The sequence below is a fragment of the Ambystoma mexicanum genome, chromosome 2p (assembly GCF_040938575.1).
Source record: "Ambystoma mexicanum isolate Mex_15411 chromosome 2p, UKY_AmexF1_1, whole genome shotgun sequence".
Classification (NCBI taxonomy): domain Eukaryota; kingdom Metazoa; phylum Chordata; class Amphibia; order Caudata; family Ambystomatidae; genus Ambystoma; species Ambystoma mexicanum.
The window spans coordinates 747,372,103-747,385,170 of NC_090923.1; the positions used below are offsets into that span (position 1 = coordinate 747,372,103).

Here is a 13,068-nt window from a genome sequence, read left to right on the forward strand (position 1 = left end):
GATGGTGCCCTCACTTTAGGTATACATAAATTTGAATGTTTACCTTCATTACCATCCAAGTCGGCTACTACGGTTTACGCAATGCGAGTCCTCTGTGCAACCAAGCTGAAACACCAACAGCTTCACAGTGTGTCACGTGAGCGATCAAGTGATCACGCTTAAAAGGAGGTTGCGTCACAGATCCTCATCAAGAAACTAGTACGTTACCCTAAACGTTAGAAAAAAGGTATGCAGCGGTACCATTTGGATTCACCTGATGTATAATGAAACGGGTAATAATTCCTTTGTTATTATTATTTTATTAATGTGATATAGTTTATAAATAAACTTTACACATATAAAATATATTTACATACTTAAATAAAACACAGTATAAACATATACTTCCAAATGCAGAGAAGAAAAAACAAAATATATACAGTAAGTTAAAAAAAAGGTACAACTTACACAGGAATTACAGAGAAATAGTCCTAACTTAAAATATAGACCAGATCATATATACAAATGTATAAAATAAATACAATCCGAGTAAAAAAAGAAACCAATCTTAAATCTCCGGTTTTCAGTTACCAGAGGCAAGAAATACATTGAACAAATCCTCATCATGCAGTATGTACTAACACCTTCTAATCTACAGTGAATTGGTTCGAGTAGAGATTCCCAATAGGCTCACAACTACTAACCATACATTGTACATTGCAATGAAAAATGTAATTGTTGTATTAATGCGACGCCGCCAGAAGGCTAGCTCTGCTATGTACTCTCTGTTATGTATATATCTGCCATATTGGGTCTGATATGTTCTTAGCTTTTTAGGGCAGTTTGTTAACACATGTTTCCCTGTTTCTGATATTGAATTATTCTTACATAGTCGGCAGTAGCGTTCGACATACGGTATCTGGTTTATTATTCCAGTGATGGCTTACACTGTTGCATTCAGATTGTCTCTCGCCGGGTTACTAATAACATTTATGACCCCTTCACACAGATGTAGTTCTCCAATAGACTTCTGTGCAACTATGGATGGGCTCACTAATTCCACACTTTCCACAGGTTCAGTTGCTTGTAAAACACACAATCTTTGAATCACCTTGCTAACCTCCTCCATCACCTACATGTAAACTTCTCATTTTGGAAACAACTAGTATGACACCCTGTCTCAAAGAAGGGGTTTGATGATTCTGTTTTTCTTCAGAAATCCTAACCGAGCACACCAAGAAAGTATGTCCAACTGTCACTTAAATTTCCAGTGTAGCTTCGATTGAACTGTGAAGTGAAACTCCAACTTTAGCATAGTGGTTTCTAGCCAAGGTTACATTGGAAATGTGAGTGACAATTGAATACACTTCATCAATGTGATCTGTAAGTATGAAACTCCACCTCAAAGTTAATTGTGTGCACGTATTCCTTTAGACTCCCTAGTGCAAACCCCTCTGGAAACTCTATGTACTCCTACTATTCTGTAGTCAAACTTCAAACGGAACCTCAGGGTCCGGTCTCATGCCAAATTCCCCCTCCCACCCCAAATTGTCTTTTTATTGAAACCTCAATGCACATAATACGTTTCAATACCATATCATCGTCGACATAGTGAATATAAATCGAAATTTCGTTTCAACATTTTATAATTAAACCCCCTCCAACAAAAATTATAACTTAAACTAATAAAAACAACAAATGTACAATCACATGAATAGTCCAAGTCAGCTCTGTGAGCTCCCAATTGCACTTGTGCTAAGTTTTTTCTACTCTCTCTGCCCCAAAATGGATGCTTCTTTCCTAGTAACGTAATCCTTGTCCTCACAGCTGTGCCGCAGGAGGTCTACCTTTTGTTGCTAAAATACTCCAGCAATTAAATCTTCTCTTCATTCTACCCTCGCAGATTTGTGAGAGGTAATGAGATGTACTGGTTTGCCACTTAGGTAGGGGACTTCATCACAGTGTGCAAACTTGTGTGTTTTACTTATTCAGTGGGTGTCCTCTGTTCTGGTTGTATCATGCAGAAAAACTAGGATTTACTTCTTCTCAGAGTGCCACTAATTCTTTGATACCAATGAAAAGAAGACGTTTATACGTAGTTAGAGGCAGCAATAAGCAAAACTTCATTCTAGATAGCAACTGAGCCATACTACTCCAATGCCTGAGTTTCGACGTGCAACAGATTTTGCTTACCTTGCCGCCTGCCCGATTCAAGGAGGAGGAAGTGAAAGTAGATTAATTTCAGGAAACCATATAACCCTTGGATGAATATTTCTCCAATCGTTTCATTGGTTGATAAAATGACTTCTGAAACATGGGTTATTTTAAGTACTTTTCCTGTGGCACCAGAGTATACCCCAAGAGCTCAACTGAGACACTGATCTACGCCAGTCAGGGGTCCCCAAGGCTTCCTTTAGCTCGCCTATTGGTAACAGTGGTGAGCAATCAGGGTCCAGCACGTAGGAGGGGATGCCCATACCAGTGCTACAGTTAATACACTTTATATCTTGTTGCAGTTCGATATGTGTTCAATCAAATGTAAGATGGTTCATAGCCCCAAGTCTTAATTTGGAAGTGTTCCTATGCTCCTAACCACTAGTGCTAGTCTCAGACATAGTACCCGATTCATTAGTATTACGTGGGCTCCGAAAAGTCAGTTTTTAATAGCTTCCCCACAGGCACGACTGGGCAAATCCCAACTTTACTGAGCTACAGTTCTCCCTTAAAATGGGAAAGCAGAGATGGTCAGAATTCTGATTGGTCGAGAGCGATATGGTACTGATGCTGCATGGTTGGAATGGGCTGAAAGGATTTGCATGCAGAACCACTTGGAAATCTCTGTAAAAACTGTCAAGCGTTCTGGTACACAGCACTTGGGGAAAGTCTTTTAGAATTTTCTGTAAGTACTGTCAAAAGCTTGGGTAAGATATTACACTCTGGTGAAGGGGAGAGGTAGCAGGTATGCAGCAAAGCTATAAGTCTCCTAAGAGTCCAGTGGTCTTTCGTAGCAACTGCAGAAGGATCTTCATGCAACAGGAACATCTGGAAGCTTGCGGATAACTACTGAAGACTGGGCACAATGCAGGCCATTCCAGTTCCAAGGGCAGAAGGGTGCCGGTGGGTACCTTGGACATTACTCTGTTAAGTGGGACAATCTTCAGAGTGTATTCCCCTCCCTTGTAGTTGTTCGGTCAATTTTCACATCTGCAGGTCCCAGACACTCTCAGCTGTCTGTGCAACTAGATGCTGGTCCTTTATCCCTCTCGTTGCTAGTGCATACATGGAGTGTCCAAGCAAAGCTTCCTGGAAGGCAAGGATGAACCCGGTGCATAAAGGGAAAGAAGTCACCAGGCTTTGTCTCACTCTGGTAATTGGAAGTTCCGGTTCCACATTCACTGGGGCAGAACTTCGCTGGCAGGAGGTGGTCTCAAAGGTTGCAGGTTCCAACAGGGTCTGTATATGTTCAATCGTCGGATCAGCATTTTCTTCCGAGTTCAGAGACTTGTCCCCAGAGGCATATAGATAACATATCTAATGTTCTACAATATGTTTGTACTGGTTCATTTTCAAGGAGTGTTGCTGCATCATAGCGCTCATGCGATGCAGAGTTTTAGAACATGTGTGAAGGGGAATTCTGAGCGAGAGAATATGCGAGAGGATGAATCTGGAGTTTACTTCTGTACAATTAAATAAACAGTATGTGTCTTCACACTCACTGGTGGACATTGATGACTACAATTTGGCAACAAATAACTGTCACCAGGGCCCCTGATGTCTGTGTGTTAGTAGGCAAGTAGAGTGCCTGATGGAACCTTGCTTTTATCCTCTATTGGTATGTTTTGACAGTACTGATTTAATTTGACTTTGTTGTTTCCATTGCCCCTCAAGTCCCAGTGATACATTGCAACATGTTGAAAGTAAGACTTGTGGCACGGGGGGGCTGGGGGACCGGAACTGTGTGTGAGGGCGTCCTAGAGCGGGGGCAGTGTTTCGGGAGGTTCTTATGCATCGGTCAAGCGGAGACTGACTGTTCCAACAGGTACTCTCGATCCTGTGTAGGTTAATTATCTTAAATCCTGTATAAGCCTATATGTCCCCCTATGCACACAGGCTATATGCATTGCTCTGTGGCCTGACGAGAACCCACAGAGCCCCAAAACCCAGAGCAGAGCCCCAGCAGAGGTCAACGTTAAAGACAGCCCACGAAGAGCATACCCTCAGCTAATGACAACAGTAGTGAGCAATGGTAAGCATTGAGTCCACGTCCCATGCCTTGCAATGTTATAAAGCTACAGTAGAAGCGGAGTCTGTAGCTCCATGTAAAAAGTAACAACCAAGTGTCCCGGACCCAGAGACAATACATTCACTCAGAATGCCAGCGCACACACAACTGAAGCACCACCGCCTAAGGCTACACACCATTCACCGACTGCACAGCACATATCACCCCCTGCTCCACCGCAGGTCTCTAGAATGGCACAGTTTACTACACAGCCAGCTGCTTCACTTATTTGTTTTTTTAAAAAGGTTAACAAAATAAACATTTTGCAAAACCCTTGTAGGAAATGTGTAAACAATGATTCTGTTAGAACAAAATGAACCTTTAATAATAAGAATATTAGGGTATCTATTTAGCGCGGACCTAGCTTCGGGAAGCAACAGAGCACTTTATAATCCTAGGGGGAAGAACACAGCGAGGGAAGCGGAGAAAAAAGGAGCAGGCAGCTCACGGGAGGGTGGCGGAGGGCAATTGACAGCAAGAGATCTGCAAGCAACCAGGAGGGGAGAGTGTGGGGTGTATAATATGTAAGGGGTCCCCAGTGGGCAGCTGTGGTTGGGGTCATGGAAATGTAATGTGGTCCACGCTGCTAGAAAGAGAAGTAAAACATTATTTAAATTCTTCAACTATTGCGTGTATGTGGACAGATATCATGTTAGAAGTCGTCCCATTACAAATCTGGATGCAATCATAAAGTCAAATATGTGAAATTAAGGGTGTGGTCCATTTTAATGTTAAATGAAATGCAAAAAAAACATGAAAAGTAAAAAAGCGCATACAAAGAAATTGTGCACAGAAAAACACTTGTGGGTGGATATACAAATTCAGTTGAGTTGTTTTAAATGAAGAAAAAGGAACAATCAGAATTAACTTGCAATACACAAAAATTGCAATACACAAGACAAATAAGACACAATTTCTGTAACACATGAAAAGTACACTTGGTATTCTAATATCCAATTAACTAGTTTAATTAATTGCAGGTCTGCCTACGTGTGTGTACACATCACACTCATTCTCGATTCAAGTGCCCTAATCCGTTTTTTGCACACATGTACACGTTTCGGCAAAAAGAAAAAACCTGCTGGGCAAAGTATCAAGAGCCTTCCGCAGGGTCGAATTACAACTGGACTGTAGGGGGAAGCAGACACGAGAGAAACATTGATTGCATTCAGATGGAGGGATGCTTTTTGAATTGCTCATTAGTAGACTGTCTAATACTATTCAAAGTCCCAAAAAGTCTAACCGATGGAGTTGATGGGTAATATGAAGTGGGGCAAGCCTGTAGTGATGTCGTCGGAGCAGTACATGTATCACAGAGGTGCAAAAGCCAGTTTGTGTGGCCCCCCCGGGCCTATGGGCAAAGAGAGTGAGCCATATGTCAGAATCAAATATTTAGGAGGAGGTTGTCATGGGTGCCTTATTGTCATTGCAATGACCAATTGGTTTTAACCTTTTTAAGAAATTTTGACACAGGCCAAAATGGGCGCAAGATCTAATTTTCGTTAGTTTGCTGGTTTGAGCCGTTGCCTCAATGTCATATCATAATATTAGCAAACTAATTAGGGGTGGTTGTTGAATTTGTTTCAAGAAAGAAATAACAGGACAAAGTTAATGAGTACCTGATTCGCTGGGATTGGCCCTGGTGTCTTACTGAATGTCAATGAGTATTTATTCATCACTGACAGTGTCAGATTTGCGATCTAAATATGAAATCCATGCGAGTAAAATTGTGATTCTTCAAACAACCTATTTGTGAAAAAATGAAACATAAAGCGCAATGAAATTAATAGGAAATCAGGTGGTTACCATGATTTGCATGCTGGCACATGCAGTTCATGTCGGGTGCTAGGGCATACCTTTTCCGAGTTGCTGAGTATAGATCAAATGGCGGTTAAGGTGGATTAGTTGAAATTCCTTGCATCGTGGTGCACGTAGAAAAATACACAGTTTGGTTGATCAATTTGGACCATGGGTTGTTGGTAGAGATGGAGCTCGGTGCCCATGTCTCACGGCTGAAGACAAAATGAAAATAAACATTGTTTTGTTGTTGTATGCACCAAATATTTAAAGCGATGAAGGATGGAGCAAAAGAGAGGTGGCTATTAGTTGGAACTGAATTGTCCTGTGCACGGTTCAATAGCCGTACCTTCGTGGAGCTGATTTTTATAAGCTGCGGGAGTGGCAAGCAGATCACTGAGTCGCAGGTAGGGTGGGGAGTGCAGGGTGTGTGGACGTAGGTGTTAAGAAGGAGCCATTCCTTGAAGAGGAAGGTCTTGAGCTCTTTCCTCAACTGTGGAAGTGATGGGGCAAGTCTGATGTTGACGTGGAGGCGGTCCCAGATTCTTGGAGCATAGACAGAGAAGATCTGTCTTCTGGTTCTTTCCTTCCTGCGCCATCGTAATTCAAGTCACCACATTTTCTTACTTGTGAAGATGCCGAGTTTCTTAGTGAGGTAGCTTGGAGACTTCAGGGTGACAGACTTGTAGATGATGCAACTGGATTTGAAGATGATATAAGCTTGCAGTGGGAGCCAGTGCAGTTCAATGAGCGCCTGGGTGATGTGGTCAAATTTGCAGAGTCCTTTAATGATTCTTGCTGCAGCATGCAGGGCACATTTCCGGGATGCCAGGGTAGTCGCCGGAAGCCCTTCCAAAAGGGCTTTGCCACCATTCAGGTGAGAGAGGAACAAGGCTTGGACAGCGGGTCTGATGTTTTCTGCGATGAAGTTCTTGATTTTCCACAGGAGAGAAAGTTAGTACCAGGACGTTCAATAATCTAAATACAAATAATCTTCAATACCTATTAACACAGATAAATATCAAATTAATATACATTCAAAGGTCTTTTTTTCGAATCGTAGACAAATAATCCGAAATGTTATCCTGTGATATTCTTATGGCCATATTTTTTTAAGTCTCCATACATTTTACCAGAGATTGATACCCTGTTTCATAGCCCCTTAAGGAGGAAGCATAGAGAAACCTTCAGATTGAACATTATTTGCCCGATAAACAAGGGTCAAATTAAAATCCTTCTTGGCATAAGCATTCCTATGCATGCAAAGATAATGTCGAATAGTTTTTCCCTTCCTTTCATACTGTATTTAGACAACACTTCTGCTTGTCTCCAATTATTTTCAACCTTCCATCAAAATAAGCCAACTCTGAGGGCAGAACTAACCTTAGGGACAAAGATTTACAAATGACTGCCCTGTATAGAATTTCATTAGTAGACCTTTGAGGGACCCCATCCGGACATAACTCCCATGGTACATTTATCAGGTTATTTAGAGGCAGTCATCCTGCAGAAAGCTCCATGTGCCCTTAACTCTTGGGAGAAATGCTTGCTTCTAGGCTGTTGATTTCTAGTGCCAAGACATTGGAGTTGATCAACTTTCTGAACCAGTATGAATACATCTGTTCACTTTGAATGTTATCTTTCACATATCACGTTCGATGTATTCCTTCATAAAATATAGAAGATTCTTTCTTGGCCATCCTAATCCTTACTGCTAAGCGTAATCTTGCAGCCTTGATTAAACTGATGCTGTGTGAGTCTAACGGCTTGGAATTCACATCTGCAACCTTAAAACATCTTCCATAGGCAACCTTTCAAAGTATACAAATTAAATTTGCTTCAGATGGAACAGATTTTGCAAACATAAGCATCATTCGAAAAAAGATCCCATACACTTTTGAGGTTTCAGGGCCGAATGATCTTGGCCGATTTATTTTCGCAAAACACACTATTACACCCATTCTGGCCTTGCCTTAATAGTGTGTTTGCTAAGTTCATTTTTTGGAGGTCAGTATTTAATGGTTTGTACTGGTTCCAATTTATGTCACTGAAACGCACTCCGCCTTTACACTCCTTGTGGAAAAAACAGTTTTAGTTTTAGATCTGTTTCTATCACCAGGCTGTTGGCTTAGCACTAGATAGATGGTCCAGGGAGCTTTGAAGTCCTAGAAGCTTGGTATCCAACAGGACCAAGCCCATTGGTGCATTAAAGTAACGGCCTGAGTCGGATGGGAAACATTTTACAGAGCTTGGGGTACTCTGAAATGTCAACCAAAAAGAGAATAAATCTTAAGGTTGGCAATAAACCGCCCTGCTTTAAATCTCTTTTGGTAAAAGGTTAAGATTCAGAAAAACACACAACATTCAATAGCAGATTGTCCACACAAGGATTTTTTATAAAAATGAGACCATCTTCTATTAGGTAAGTATTTGTTGTATGGGTACAGGTAAGTAAACTTTAATAAGGAAGAGTCTCAGTGTCTGAAGTCATGACCCTATTGGTTAGGGTTACTGTGAGTGTCAAGGTTTAACATACACTCTGGATACTGTGTTCAATATCTTGGGGGTGCCTTTGGATCTGAATCCACTCAAATGGAGGTCAGTCTGGAGTCTGATAGAGCGGCATATGGTCCTAATACCGCGGGACAGTCTGTCAAGACAGTTTCTCGCTCCCATGGGTTTTCAGGGGAGGGAGAATGACCGACACCTAGGTGGCAGAGGTTCCTGCAAGTTTTCTGCAGCTCACCTAGTGGTAATGGTGGCTTAACAGTCAAGGGCAACTCTGTTAGGACTGATTTCCTATACTATGGCCTGCTGGTCAGATCTATAAAAGGCCAACCTGTATTGTGACAGGGTCAAACCAAACCAGTTCAAGGTAGCAGTGACGAGAGCGAAGTATCAAGAGGTGGTGAGCTTGTAAAGAGTCCACAATGAGTACACACAATGGGAATCACAGATTACACTTAGACGGTATGTATACAAATATTTATTTATGGCCAAATATCACTGAAAAATGACTAATGGGTACATTTATGACACAACCCTAATAACAGATTACATATATACAGTCACTAGAGTAGGTCATAATACAAATCAAACCCCTTTAAGAGAAAGTATAGATTATTGTATGCACTACAGGTCCACAGAGAATTAACCCTAACTTCAAAAGGCCTTCCCTAAATTGTCTAGGGCCTTATGCCCAAAAGTTCAGGAAAGGTTCTGACAGTTTGTGATGCAGGAAAAAATGAAGGTTGGGTCTCTGGGGTCCAGTGAACGGTTCCAAGGGTTAGAGGACAGTTTATTCTAACTAATAGAAGTGTCCCAACTTTCGGAAGGCTTGCGCCAGCAAGCAATGGCGAAGCCAAAGTATAGCACAATGTTTATAAATGTTAGGAAAACGTTTAAAGGGAGTTTAGGGGCAGGTCAGAACCACTGTAACTCACCTTCCGTACTCTGATTCTTCACAGAACTTGGCAGGTCAACGGAAGAAGGACCAAGGTTGCTTTTCCTGCCGTCAGCCTCAGTCCTTGATTCGCAGGGGTTGCAGGTTCGAGCAGATCTCCGATCGGGGTCTTTTGCTGGTGCAAGGACTCTCGGATAAGTAGTGCAGACAAACATGATGCAGGACCCCTCTCAGGACTGCACTGGACTGGACTCTGGTAAGCTGTTTAAGACGGTGGTTACCGCAGCACAGGGGCGCAAAGGGACTCACTTGCCACGGTCAGACTTTCCCTCCTATCTCGGGTTCCCTTGATGCTAGGACTCGAAATTTCGCTGATGTAGGTCTTGTAGGACAAGCTGAGGATTCCCCAAGTTGCAGGCCTCATCACAGAACAGCGACGTTGGCAGCACAGTAGCCCATACTCGGAGCTTGTCAGCCACAGAACGGTCCTGGTACACTTCCGACGGCTCTTCTCCGCAGGGTACCGAGCAGACATCTGGAATGGATGTTCCCTCCACTCAACGGGTCCCAGCTCCCTCGCAGGACTGCTGAAGATCAATAGCAAGACAGGACTCCTCCAGGACAGCAGCGGAAGTTGGTCTCTGGTCTCTTCACGGGTCTCACAGCTGTACAAGAGTCTTGGCTCCTTCAGGTTACTCCAGGTTCTCTAAAGAGTGGGTGCAGGGGTCCTCTTCTTATCCTACAATCCAGGTAAGAACCGAGACTATCATTCACTAATAGCAGAACTAGCCCCACACACACCCCAGCAGTGGTCCAGTCAGGACCAATGGTGGGAACACTTGTGCATAACACTCAGACACACTGAAACTAGTTTGTGGATTAGGACCTGACAGTCCCAGCCCACATCCTGCCAGCAAACATGCATAGCCCTCCAGTAGCCCGGCAAAAGCCTCTGCTTTCCCAAGCACTGGAAGTCCATATAAGGATTTCCCTGGAATCACAGGCCAGGAAGAAGGCTACAAAACAAGATGGCCAAAGGACAAGCGAAAAACCTTGTTTGGTCACTGGTCACAGGTAGTAGCCAAATGTGGTAAACGTGGTAAGGCTAAAACGAAAAGCACCAAAAAATTGTAAAAAGTCACTGCTGTCCCCAGCTTCTCCATTTTGCACACCTATAGTAACCATAAATCCTCTGAGTGTTAGTCTGGGGGATAAAAAAAAAAAGTGTACCCTATTGTACTGCATTGTAAGATTCATTGTACAATGTTAGAAGTTAACACAAGTGATAGCAAGTTACTAAAAGTAGTAACTAAGTAACAAGACTAAAGGAAACGATGTTTCCCAGTACTGACAGCCTGAAGGACATGTCGGTTTCCTCATAACAGATGAGCAAAAGACAGTGTAGTGGCTTCACTGCACTGTAATCAGTACAGGTTGGGATAGAAAATAAAAGCAAAACGTTTGGGGTCCATAAAAATGGAAGGAAAGGTGTAGTAAAGAGAAATCTTTCCTAACAAACTCTAAGGAGGGCAATAAGATGGAGGGGGTACAGGTTCAGACCCCTGGCTAGAGTGGAGCTTCAGACTCCACCTCTACTGTTGCTTTATAACATTGCAAGGCATGGGACGTGGACTCGATGCTTACCATTGCACACTTCTGTTGTCTTTAGCTGAGGGTATGCTCTTTGGGGGCTGTCTTTAACATTGCCTCTATTGGGGATCTGCTATGGGTTTTGGGGCACTGTTGGTTCTCATCAGGGGGCCATATATGTTTATATAAGATTTAAGATAATTAAGCTGCACAGGATCGAGATTACATGTTGGAACAGCCCAGCTCCACTACACTGATGCACAAGAACCTCCCAGCACGCTTGCCCCCCTCCCTCCAGGACTCTGGCAAGGTGGAGGGGTGGGGGGTTCAAACTGGTATGCCCTTCCAGCTGTCCAACTTCAACTCTCATGGCTAGTGCAACCCTGTCATGACCCTCGCTCCCAGACGCCGACAGTCAAATGTTTAGAATTGCTTAAAACATAAACATGTTTATTTAAAACGTGTGATATACTGTACCAATCATTACAAGCTTATCCATTACCAGCCTGTAGAGTCGTTCTGTTGCCAGTGGTGTAATGTACCGCTTGTCATTTATTCTATACAACAGTAGTGCTATTTTGATCGATTTGATGGGTGGATGCCACACAAAGTTTGGAGCTTGGCCGTCATCTTGGGTACATAAACTCTGGTCCGAGTTTACAAAGTTGCACTGCTAAAACATGCAGAATGGGAATATAGCATAACCCTGGGGAAAGTCTTGGTCCTAGGGAGAGCAAGAGCAGGCCAGAAATGAGCGGTATACGTGCCTAAGTGTGAAATTGAACTCACCACGAACTTTTCTTGACGTACAAATTGCATCAGTGATGGCACACTGGTTGTCATCATCTCTGACATCACCACTGGTAATAATATGATCACACATCTTGAGTATTGTGCTAAGAGATGCCCTGCAACCATGTCCCACGCACAATGCCCGGACCCATAGCATCCAGGGGGCAACAACTGATGGATGGCATGAGCTGTGCATGGACGGGGAAGGTTATGGATGCATTGATAACCTGAAAATCTGGCAGATTTGATTGTTTACACTGTAAATATACAATGATTTCAAATGAACTTCTTTTGTCTTGAGAATCTATCTTTACTTTAATTTGACATTGCTTATGATTTCAATATACCAGAGCACACTTAACTTTGGGGGATGGCTATTAGTCGAGGCTCTGTGTAAGGATATACTGAGAACCGACTGGGCGCTTGCGTGAAAACCCTTCCCAAGTATGTGACTTATTTTCTTTCATTTCTGCCACCCACTGGTTAGTCAGATGAGTTGGACAGCTTGTATACAATAGGACAACCCCTGCTTAGTAAACCACCTGAAAGAGGCCAGCGTGAAATATTTATGTGTAGGCTGGAGAAACGCTTTGTGTACTTATGAGAATTCCCTATTACAGCTGGAGAAGTGGAGATCTGCCCCTGTGGTCATTGCCTGGGGTGTATGGAGCAAAGTGGGGACAGACATGGAAGGTGGGGCACGATAAAAGGGTTCCATGTAATAATGTCGCCACAAACATCTCGCCATGCAAAAATATCGCCGAAAAATGGTCGTTTTTTGTGGCGACATTATTGCATGGAACATGCGGGGGACACCCCCGCAACCCCCACATTTTTTTTTGTGCCCCTGTCCCCATATATATGGTCACCCATATAATATCGCCGCAACCTTTTCCTGGCGATATTATTTACGGCGACCATATATATGGGGATAATATTACCTGGTACCGATAAAAGATGTAATGGGACAGCTGTACCAGATGGAAGCAGATTCAGAGGGTTTGTCCTCTACACTCCGTTTCGGTAGAGCCAGGATTCCCACAGCTTTGCCACTGTTTCTTGAAAGGAAACGGTGTGATAGTACAGTTACTGCCGCCTTTGCCTTTGTCACCGCGTTTTAAGCGGTTTGTGTCAAAATAGCTAACATTTCTGAAACCTATTGTCCAGTGGCTTCTGTATTTATATCGTGGATGCGGTAGGGCACAGTGCCACTGTTACATGCACA

General features: G+C 43.0%; 1 protein-coding gene across 1 annotated transcript in view; it reads left to right on the top strand.

The window, feature by feature from the left end:
• The window catches only part of PRSS16 (serine protease 16), a 422,739-nt gene that overhangs the window by 339,794 nt on the left and 69,877 nt on the right, over nt 1-13,068 (top strand). The gene's annotated exons all lie outside the window — the stretch shown is intronic.